This window comes from Helianthus annuus, chromosome 5 (genome assembly GCF_002127325.2).
Source record: "Helianthus annuus cultivar XRQ/B chromosome 5, HanXRQr2.0-SUNRISE, whole genome shotgun sequence".
Taxonomy (NCBI): Eukaryota; Viridiplantae; Streptophyta; class Magnoliopsida; order Asterales; family Asteraceae; genus Helianthus; species Helianthus annuus.
The window spans coordinates 73,600,379-73,609,617 of NC_035437.2; positions in this window are offsets into that span (position 1 = coordinate 73,600,379).

Below are 9,239 nucleotides of genomic sequence, written 5' to 3' on the forward strand. Positions count from 1 at the left end.
GCTCAACTTTGCAGTTACCATTGTACGCCATGCGCTATGCGTCCACTTGGCTCAACTTCGCAGTTACCATTGTACACCATGCGCCATGCGTCCACTTGGCTCAACTTTGCAGTCACCATTGTACGTCATGCGCCATGCGTCCACCTGGTTCAACCGCGCAAGGAAACCAAAAAAAAAATAAAAACAACAACCACAACCCTTATAAGTTCAGAAACCCTCCTAGACGATCAACTCAACTAGAAGGCACACTAGACTGGGGGGACTTGAAGAGATACGGTCCCAATTCTTTGCCTACATGGCAAGGACCACACCACTTTTTCATCCAACATGGCGCCTACATCAGCAAGTGAATCCAGAAGCTTCTAGAAGCTTCTGGAAGACGTCAAGGTGGCAGCAAAGATGCTCCTTCCGACAGAAAGGACAACACGTGTCACCAGTCACCAAGCGCCATGTAGACCTGTAGCAAATCCAGGAGCGGACCGACAGCAGCAGTACGATTTCACCAAGCGCCATGTAGACCTGTAGCAAATCAGGTTATTCCATTCTATTCTCCACACTCTCACACTCAACACACACTGTTTTCTTCCTCGGAACAATACTTATTCTCACGCCAGAGCTCGGTTAAGAGGGAAACCCCCATATTCCCCTCTTAACGAGCTAACGGTGTTGCTGTTTTGCAGGATCTAAGCCATTCGACGAGTAGAGAAGGAGATCGAACCCACAGAAGAGATAATCCAGCTAGTTAACCTTGGTGTTAACCAGTGTTTCATCAGGTAGGATTTTGCCTCCGAAATTGGAAGAAATGTTGCAAGCATTGATACTGACAAATTCATAATCATCAGAATATGGCGTTTGAGATGAGTTTGAATGTGGTGAAGAAGTCGTTGGAGGACTACTCACTTCCGAAAGTATTTTGTGGGGAGATTAATGAGACGGAGGCGATTCAGAGTTTGAATTTGGTAGCTGGTGGGTAGCATTGGAGAAGGAAGAAAGAGAATGAGGAGATAAAATGGGATTGTGAATAGGGAGAAGGGTAAATTACACTTTTGGTCCTTTATACTAGTAAAATTACTAACCTACCCTTATATGCAGGGCACATGCATACTTAACCAGAAATTTTTAAACCAGGTTAGGGTCAAAGGACCTTTGGTGTAATGCTTTTAACAAAAAAATGACTGTGACTGTAATTATTAAAGTCAAAGGGCATCCGTTTCAATCTGGTACAAACATAAAGGACGAAAAATGTAATTTACCCAAAAAGTTAATAAATTTTAACGGATATCCATCATAAGGATTCAAAGAGTGATGACTTCACAACATATAGTTGAGAACCATTTGACGATCCCTGTAATTTATTAAAACTAATGCATTTTTACTTCTATAGAAGTATTATAAGCTTAGGCCACACGGGGCGGTTCCCGTGATGGCATTTATAACGCGTGGATTTTATTGGGTTCCCACCCCGCCTCTTGCTATAACGAGTTATAGTAGCACGGAATCGGATTTTCGTTATTTTTTATCACGGCGTTATTCTTTTGGTTTGTGAGGGTAGTTGTTGGTTGGGGGAAATTGTTGGGTGTGGTGGTGAGTGATGACCACCCCCACTAAAAAAGGTTATGAGTGATGAAAAAATGGTTGATGACATGGCGGAACTTGATTGGTGCTTGTGAGTAATAGAATTCTATCACTAGTGACCACCCCCTCCCCTTATAACCAGAGTTACCAACCCTATATTCTTTATATTTTATTTGGTCAAGGTCTAAGCATCTATCTTGAAATCACAGTTATTCTCATATATTATTAGTTACTTGTTTTGGTATTAAGCCACTACTTGCCTAAATAAAGGGAACTAACAATGCACTACTAAATTAATAAAACAAAGCAAAAATAAATACAATGGAATTCTGTATGTGAAGTCTTGGACGTGGGCTTGGAGGTGGAGATGTTGTATGTAACATCCGTTATAAAATGGATCCTAGAACACGGTCCGTTTTAATCCAAATTCGAACATAAATGCTTTGTCTTTATTGTTACTTGTGATATTTAGTTTTTATTTCATTTTCTTTCTATTTATTATCTTAATACATTAAAAATATAATAATAAAATACTTTTCATTTTCTCAAATTTATGGTAAACATTATTGTACCAATCAATGAGATAATGAAGGCTAAACTAAAAGTTAGAGTTAAATGTCATTTTAGTCCCTGTGGTTTGGTCAATTTTGCCAGTTTAGTCCAAAGGTTTCATATTTTAACATCTGGATCCAAAAAGTTTTCATCGTTGCCATTTTGATCCAACTGACTTAACCCCATCCATACTCCTCAGTTAGTCAAGGAGCATTTTTGTCATTTCCCCTATTATTTTAATTAAGGCTTTTATTAAAGTGCCATTTTAGGGTTTTGTTATTTATTACCCCTGTTCTATCATCATCATCATCATCATCATCATCATCATCATCATATAACACCACCTCCAACCCCACCATCAACACATCTCAGCCGGCCACCACCTTAACCCCACCAGCAACCCATAACCCCCAAATCTAATAAGAACCCCGCAGCTGAAACTCCAACGATAAAAACCCTACAACTCTACAATGAAACACCCAACTTTACAGCAAAACTCAAGCGACAAGAACCCCAAAACCGAATCGAAACCCCTAAATCTGATAGTGTTGAACTCTGTTTCGAAACCCCCAATTGAATAATTAGCAAAACACAAGTGAATAATCAACAAAAGTGACAAGAACCCCAAAACCGAATCGAAACCCCTAAATCTGATGGCGTTGAACTCTCTTTCGAAACCCCCAATTGAATAATCAGCAAAACACAAGTGAATAATCAGCAAAACAACAAACCTTTTCTGCTTTTTTTAGAGCTTCATATGCTTTGGCATGATCTCCAGAATTAAAAGCTTTTAAATCAAAAATTTCCGGTCGAACCATCGTTGACCATAGTCTAAGGTTGATCGTCGTTTTAGTCTTATATCCAGGTATCGGAACATCATAGGCAACAACCAAGATATTTTCTCCACTGACCCATTACTTACATCCATTTGGACCTGTAACAACTTCACCGTAAAACTTTATCGGATAAGCAACATCCTTTCTTGGTATCTCCCATGGATTACCATCTGTAAAGTGTAGTAACTGAAATGAAGGTGAAAAAGACTATTTTATCTAGTAACTGAAATAAAGATGAATGTGTATATAAACCCCTAAAGTGTCTGGTGGCTGGTAACGGTGGTGTCAATGATCTGGTGGTGGTGGTGTTTGGGTTTTTAAAACACATGGTGTTTTGTTGAAGAAAAGATGGTGGCCGGAGAAGACGATCGGATGGTGGTCGGAAGATCTGACCGTAAGGACCAGATCGGAGGTTGTCCATGGTACCAGGCTCAAGATCCATGAGCACGACCCTTGGAACGTATCTCCCGCAACTAGCTTCGTTGTAATAAACATTGATCCTCTCCAATTGCAGATCGGTATCACCTTGGTAGCAGCCGGTGGAATCGATGACGTGTTCGGCACAGACAACCTCCCAAAACTTGGCACTGATCTGGTTGCCACACTGGCCTCCTTGAATGTGAAGAATCTCACACATATTTGTTGTTGAAGAAGAAAGAAAATGGTGAATAGAATTAGGGAACGATGATAGAACAGGGGTAATAAACAACAAAACCCTAAAATGGTACTTTAATAAAAACCTTAATTAAAATAATAGGGGAAATGACAAAAATGCCCCTTGACTAACTGAGGAGCATGGATGGGGTTAAGTCAGTTGGACCAAAATGGCAACGATGAAACCTTTTTGGATCTAGATGTTAAAAATGAAACCTTTGGACTAAACTGGCAAAATGACTCAAATCACAGGGACTAAAATGGCATTTAACTCTAAAAGTTATTTACAATCTATAACTTGTCATCTTTAAAACAAAGAATTGGTATTCTCTTTCTTTTTCTAAAACTCTAATCTTTTCACAAAAAAAAAAAAAAATCTCTAAGGAAGCAAGTATTTTTCTCCGCCAAAATTCTGCCCAAATGCTCTCAAAATCAAGTGGAAGCAAAGATAATCATCAAGTCATTGGTTGTTCTCATGATCTTGTGATTTCTTCATAGTGAGTATATCTAAAAATCCATTTCTTTTATTTTTTCAACAATTTCATAAACCTCTATCAATCTATATGATAAAAGTTTATATTTTATATACATTTTGTTTCTTTATTTTTAGTATAGAATTTAAGTCTTTGATGTAGATTATATTTTCATAAAAAATTGGATTAGTGTATAATGTTTGTCAACACATTGGTTATATTGTGTCAATTTCATAAATTTCTAGATATCACATAGATTCCTTTTAGATTGATGATCCCAATACATTTTGTAGGTAACTATATATAAAAATTGATTCCTTCAAAAATATAAAATTCATGAACTTGTTTCATTAAATTAAATTTTGTAACATAGCTGTTTTGATTATTTGATGAATAATATAATCTACAGATTGATTAATAATTCTTGAAGTAGTAGTTGTTGAAAACTCATACATATTTAAAGATATATTTAAGTTGAATTTTATTAAAAGGTCATGTGTTATATAATACATGACCTTTTAATAAAATTCAACACCTATTCTCTCGTTGTGTGATGCATCACAATAAACTACAAACTCATCGATCCCATCCGGCAATGTCAGCACGGGAGCATTGCTCAACTTCTACTTCAAAATATCGAAGGATTCTTGTTGCTTAGGCCCCCAATCGAACTTGCTATTCTTGTGAGTGAGAAGAGTCGGGGGTGCTGCAATTCTTGAGAAGTTCTCGATAAACTGTCTGTAGTATCCTGCCAATCCTAAGAAACTGCGAATCTCCGTAGGCGTCTTCGGCTCTTTCCAGTTCATGATAGCTTCAATCTTAGCGGGATCTACTTGGATACCACGCTCACTAACAACATGTCCAAGGAACTGGACTTCACGAAGCCAGAACTCACACTTAGAAAATTTGGCATAGAGCTTTTCTTGATGAAGCAGTTTTAGAATGCAACGGAGATGCTTCTCATGGTCAGCTTGGTTCTTCGAGTAGATGAGAATGTCGTCAACGATGACAAATTTATCCAGATAAAGCTTGCAGACGTGATTCATGAGATCCATGAATGCGGCAGGTGCGTTAGTGAGCCCAAAAGGCATCACTAGGAACTTGTAATGACCATAACGAGTCCTAAACGCAGTCTTGTGCACATCTTCATCCTTGACCTTCAATTGTTGATAGCCTGACCTCAATCTTGGAAAAGTAGCTTGCTGCTTCTAGCTGATCGAACAGATCGTCGATCCTGGGCAAAGGATACCTATTCTTGATAATGACCTTATTAAGCTCACGGTAATCAATGCATAAACGCATCGAACCATCTTTCTTCTTGACGAACAAGATTGGTGCTCCCCATGGAGACGAGCTAGGTCTAATAAAACCTTTGGCTAGCAAATCATCTAGCTGCGTCCTCAATTCCTTCATCTCTGTTGGTGCTAATCTATAAGGCGCTTTTAATATAATACATGTGTTATATAATACATGACCTTTTAATAATACCGTTGGGGTGAGCCACAAGAATCTGCATTTCAACACCTAAAGGATAGACTTTGTAGCGCACCTATTCTCTTGTTGCCTGAAGGCACAGACGATTTTGTAGTTTATTGTGACGCATCAATACAGGGTATTGATTGTGTATTGATGCACGGGATAAATTCATTGCTTACGCCTCGCGCCAACTTAAGATTCATGAAAGGAATTACACTACACACGATTTGGAGCTGGGAGCTGTTATTTTCGCACTTAAGATATGGAGACATTTCCTGTACGGTACCAAGTGCACTATCTACATCGATCACAGGAGTCTCGAGCATATCTTCAAGCAAAAGGAATTGAACATGCGACAACGTCGATGGGTCGAGTTATTGAACGATTACGAATGTGCCATCAAGTACCATCCAGGCAAGGCCAATGTTGTGGCCGACGCCCTCAGTCGAAAAGATACCACACCTAGGCGTGTGCGAGCACTACAACTCACCATCCAATCTATTCTTCCTTCACAGATACGAGATGCTCAGGTAGAAGCATTGAAACCAGAAAACGTCAGGGCTGAAGCCCTACGCGGCTCAAGGCAGCGGTTAGAACAAAAGGAAGACGGCGCCTACTATGTAACAGGACGCATCTGGATCCCACTCTATGGCAACCTGCGAGAGCTTGTGATGGATGAAGCACATAAGTCCCGCTACTCAGTACATCCCGGTTCGGATAAGATGTACCACGATCTCAGAACTACGTATTGGTGGCCTAGTATGAAAGCTCACATAGCAACTTACGTTAGCAAATGTTTGACTTGTGTGAGAGTCAAGACCGAATACCAGAAACCATCGGGCCTACTCCAGCAACCAAAGATACCGCAATGGAAATGGGAGGAAATTTCCATGGATATTGTTACTGGTCTGCTTAGATCTCAACGTGGAAATGATACTATTTGGGTGATCGTGGATCGACTCACTAAGTCTGCACACTTCTTGGCTATCAAGGAAACAGACAAGTTCTCTACCTTAGCACACATTTACTTAAAGGAAGTGGTTTAGAGGCACGGGGTGCCAACCTCCATTATTTCTGATCGTGATGCACGTTTTACTTTAGAACTGTGGCAAGCAATGCACAAATGTTTTGGCTCTCGGTTAGACATGAGCACAGCTTATCACCCTCAAACGAATGGGCAGTCTGAACGCACCATCCAGACTCTAGAAGACATGCTTCGGGCTTGTGTTATCGATTTCGGCAACGGCTGGGAAAAACATCTTCTGTTAGTGGAGTTTTTGTATAACAACAGTTACCACACCAGCATTCAAGCCGCTCCATTTGAGGCATTGTACGGGCGTAAATGCCGATCACCTCTTTGTTGGGCAGAGGTGGGTGATAGTCAAATCACGGGTCCAGAACTTGTAGTAGACGCAACGGAAAGAATTGCTCAGATACGACAACATATGGCGGCAGCTCGTGACCGTCAGAAAAGCTACGCTAATAAGCGCAGGAAACCACTCGAGTTCCAGGTTGGGGATCGAGTGCTACTCAAAGTCTCACCCTGGAACGGTGTAGTTCGTTTTGGCAAATGAGGCAAGCTCAATCCGCGATATGTCGGACCGTTCGAAATCATAGAGAAAATAGGCAAAGTGGCCTACAAACTGAATCTACCAGCAGAACTTGGTGGAGTTCACAACGTCTTTCACGTGTCAAATCTGAAGAAGTGTCTGTCAGATGAGACCTTGATAGTTCCTTTGAAGGAGCTCACTATCGACGATCAGTTGCGATTCGTCAAGGAACCAGTTGAAATCACGGACCGAGATGTTAAGGTCCTCAAGCACACCAGAATACCTCTTGTTCGAGTTCGTTGAAACTCCCGTCGTGGCCTAGAGTTTACCTGGGAATGAGAAGACCAAATGAAACTCAAGTATCCCCAGTTGTTCAAGAACAATGCAACTACTACTGAGGCTGAAGCTACTACAGAATTTCGGGACGAAATTCCAAATCAACATGGGGATGATGTGACACCCCAGGAAAACCAGGAAACAACACAACACAACTAGCTTCCTCAGTAACCATGTGCTAAATTTCGGGACGAAATTTCTTTCAAGTTGGGGATAATGTGACAACCCGAGTATTCAAGGTCTCTATTTGACTCAACTTAGTACTTATTTGCAATGTACGTTTTTATATTTAGTTGGTGTGCAATATACGTGTTGCTTATAGATTCGTGGTGTGTGATGTGCGTTAGGTGTAATATATTTTTGATGAGTATTTAAGCCCCTTTTTTACACTTTTAGCCAAGTTTTAAATTTATAAAACACGATATTCACTAACACTAAACACACATATGGGCAAGTGCACCCATCGTGGACGTAGTATAGTGTTGGTAAGATACCGAGGTCGTCCAAGGACACAAGAGCTTTTAGTACCGGTTTATCCTCAACGTCTAATCAAATCAAAAAGTGAGAAAAATGTTTTAAACTAAGAAAAATAAAAACTAACTAAATGCTGAAAAATAAAAATAAAATAAAAACAGATAGACAAGATGAATCACTTGGATCCGACATGTGTATTAGTATAACCTTTGATTATTTTCGCACTTTTGCACTTGTTTAAGAGATTATCTTAGTTATTGTAGTAGGCCCCTCTTTTGAAGGCGACGTTACCCTCAACCCAGTAGTTTGAGTCAGCAAGGATACAATCCTAAAGGGTCGGATTATTGAAAGATAATGAATTAAGTTATTAATGCAAATTGTGGTAGGCCCCGCTTTTGGCGGTGACGTTACCCTCGGCTAAGTAGTCTGAGTCAGCAGGGATACAGTCCTAAATAGCCGGGTTATAGTATTAATAGTAGTTAACTTATGAGGGGGTCAAAGAGTTTGGATCCCCGCCATCCAATACCTATGGGCATTGAAGGAGATCCTACTAAAATTGACCCAGGTCCCAAGCAGGACCTCTAAACGCTGAACAAGGGCAAGACCCTTACCAAACCGTTCCCTTAACCCCCGACCAGGTAGCCAACATACCTCCATATAGACCGTGGAGATATGAATGGTGAAAATCTTTTATTTTATATAGACAGTAAAATAATGCCAAGACACCACGGACAAACGATAAGGAAAGATCACCTTCAACATAAGTAACTAGTTATTAAAGTCATTAATACAAAACCAAATAAAAAGTGCAAAAGATTAAAAATAAAAAGTATTATACTAAACACTTGTCTTCACCAAGTGATGTAAGAGACTTAGGCAAACATGGCCTTGATTGTCAAGATCTCTTACGATCAATCTTGGATCCCGAGACGACTCACACACTCTATGATGGACAATGGATGATGGTGGTGGATGATGGTGTTATGGTGGTGGTGGGTGGTGGATGAAGTGTGAGAGAGGTGGTGTGCCAAGGGATGAGAGAGAATGGAACCAAGCTCCTCTATTTATAGGCTGAACAGAAGGCTGGACACGGCCTCGTGTCCGCTGGACACGGCCCCGTGCCCGTCTGACATTCTCTCTCTTCATTAATTGTAATTCGCAATTACAATTAATGCGCCTGCTGTACTTTCACCACGCCCCCGTGCCCGCTGGACACGGCCCCGTGGTGGGCAATGGAAGCTTCTACTGGTTTGTCTTTTCTGCTGCTTCCTGGGCACGCCCCCGTGTTCGTTGGACACGGGGCGTGTTCAGAC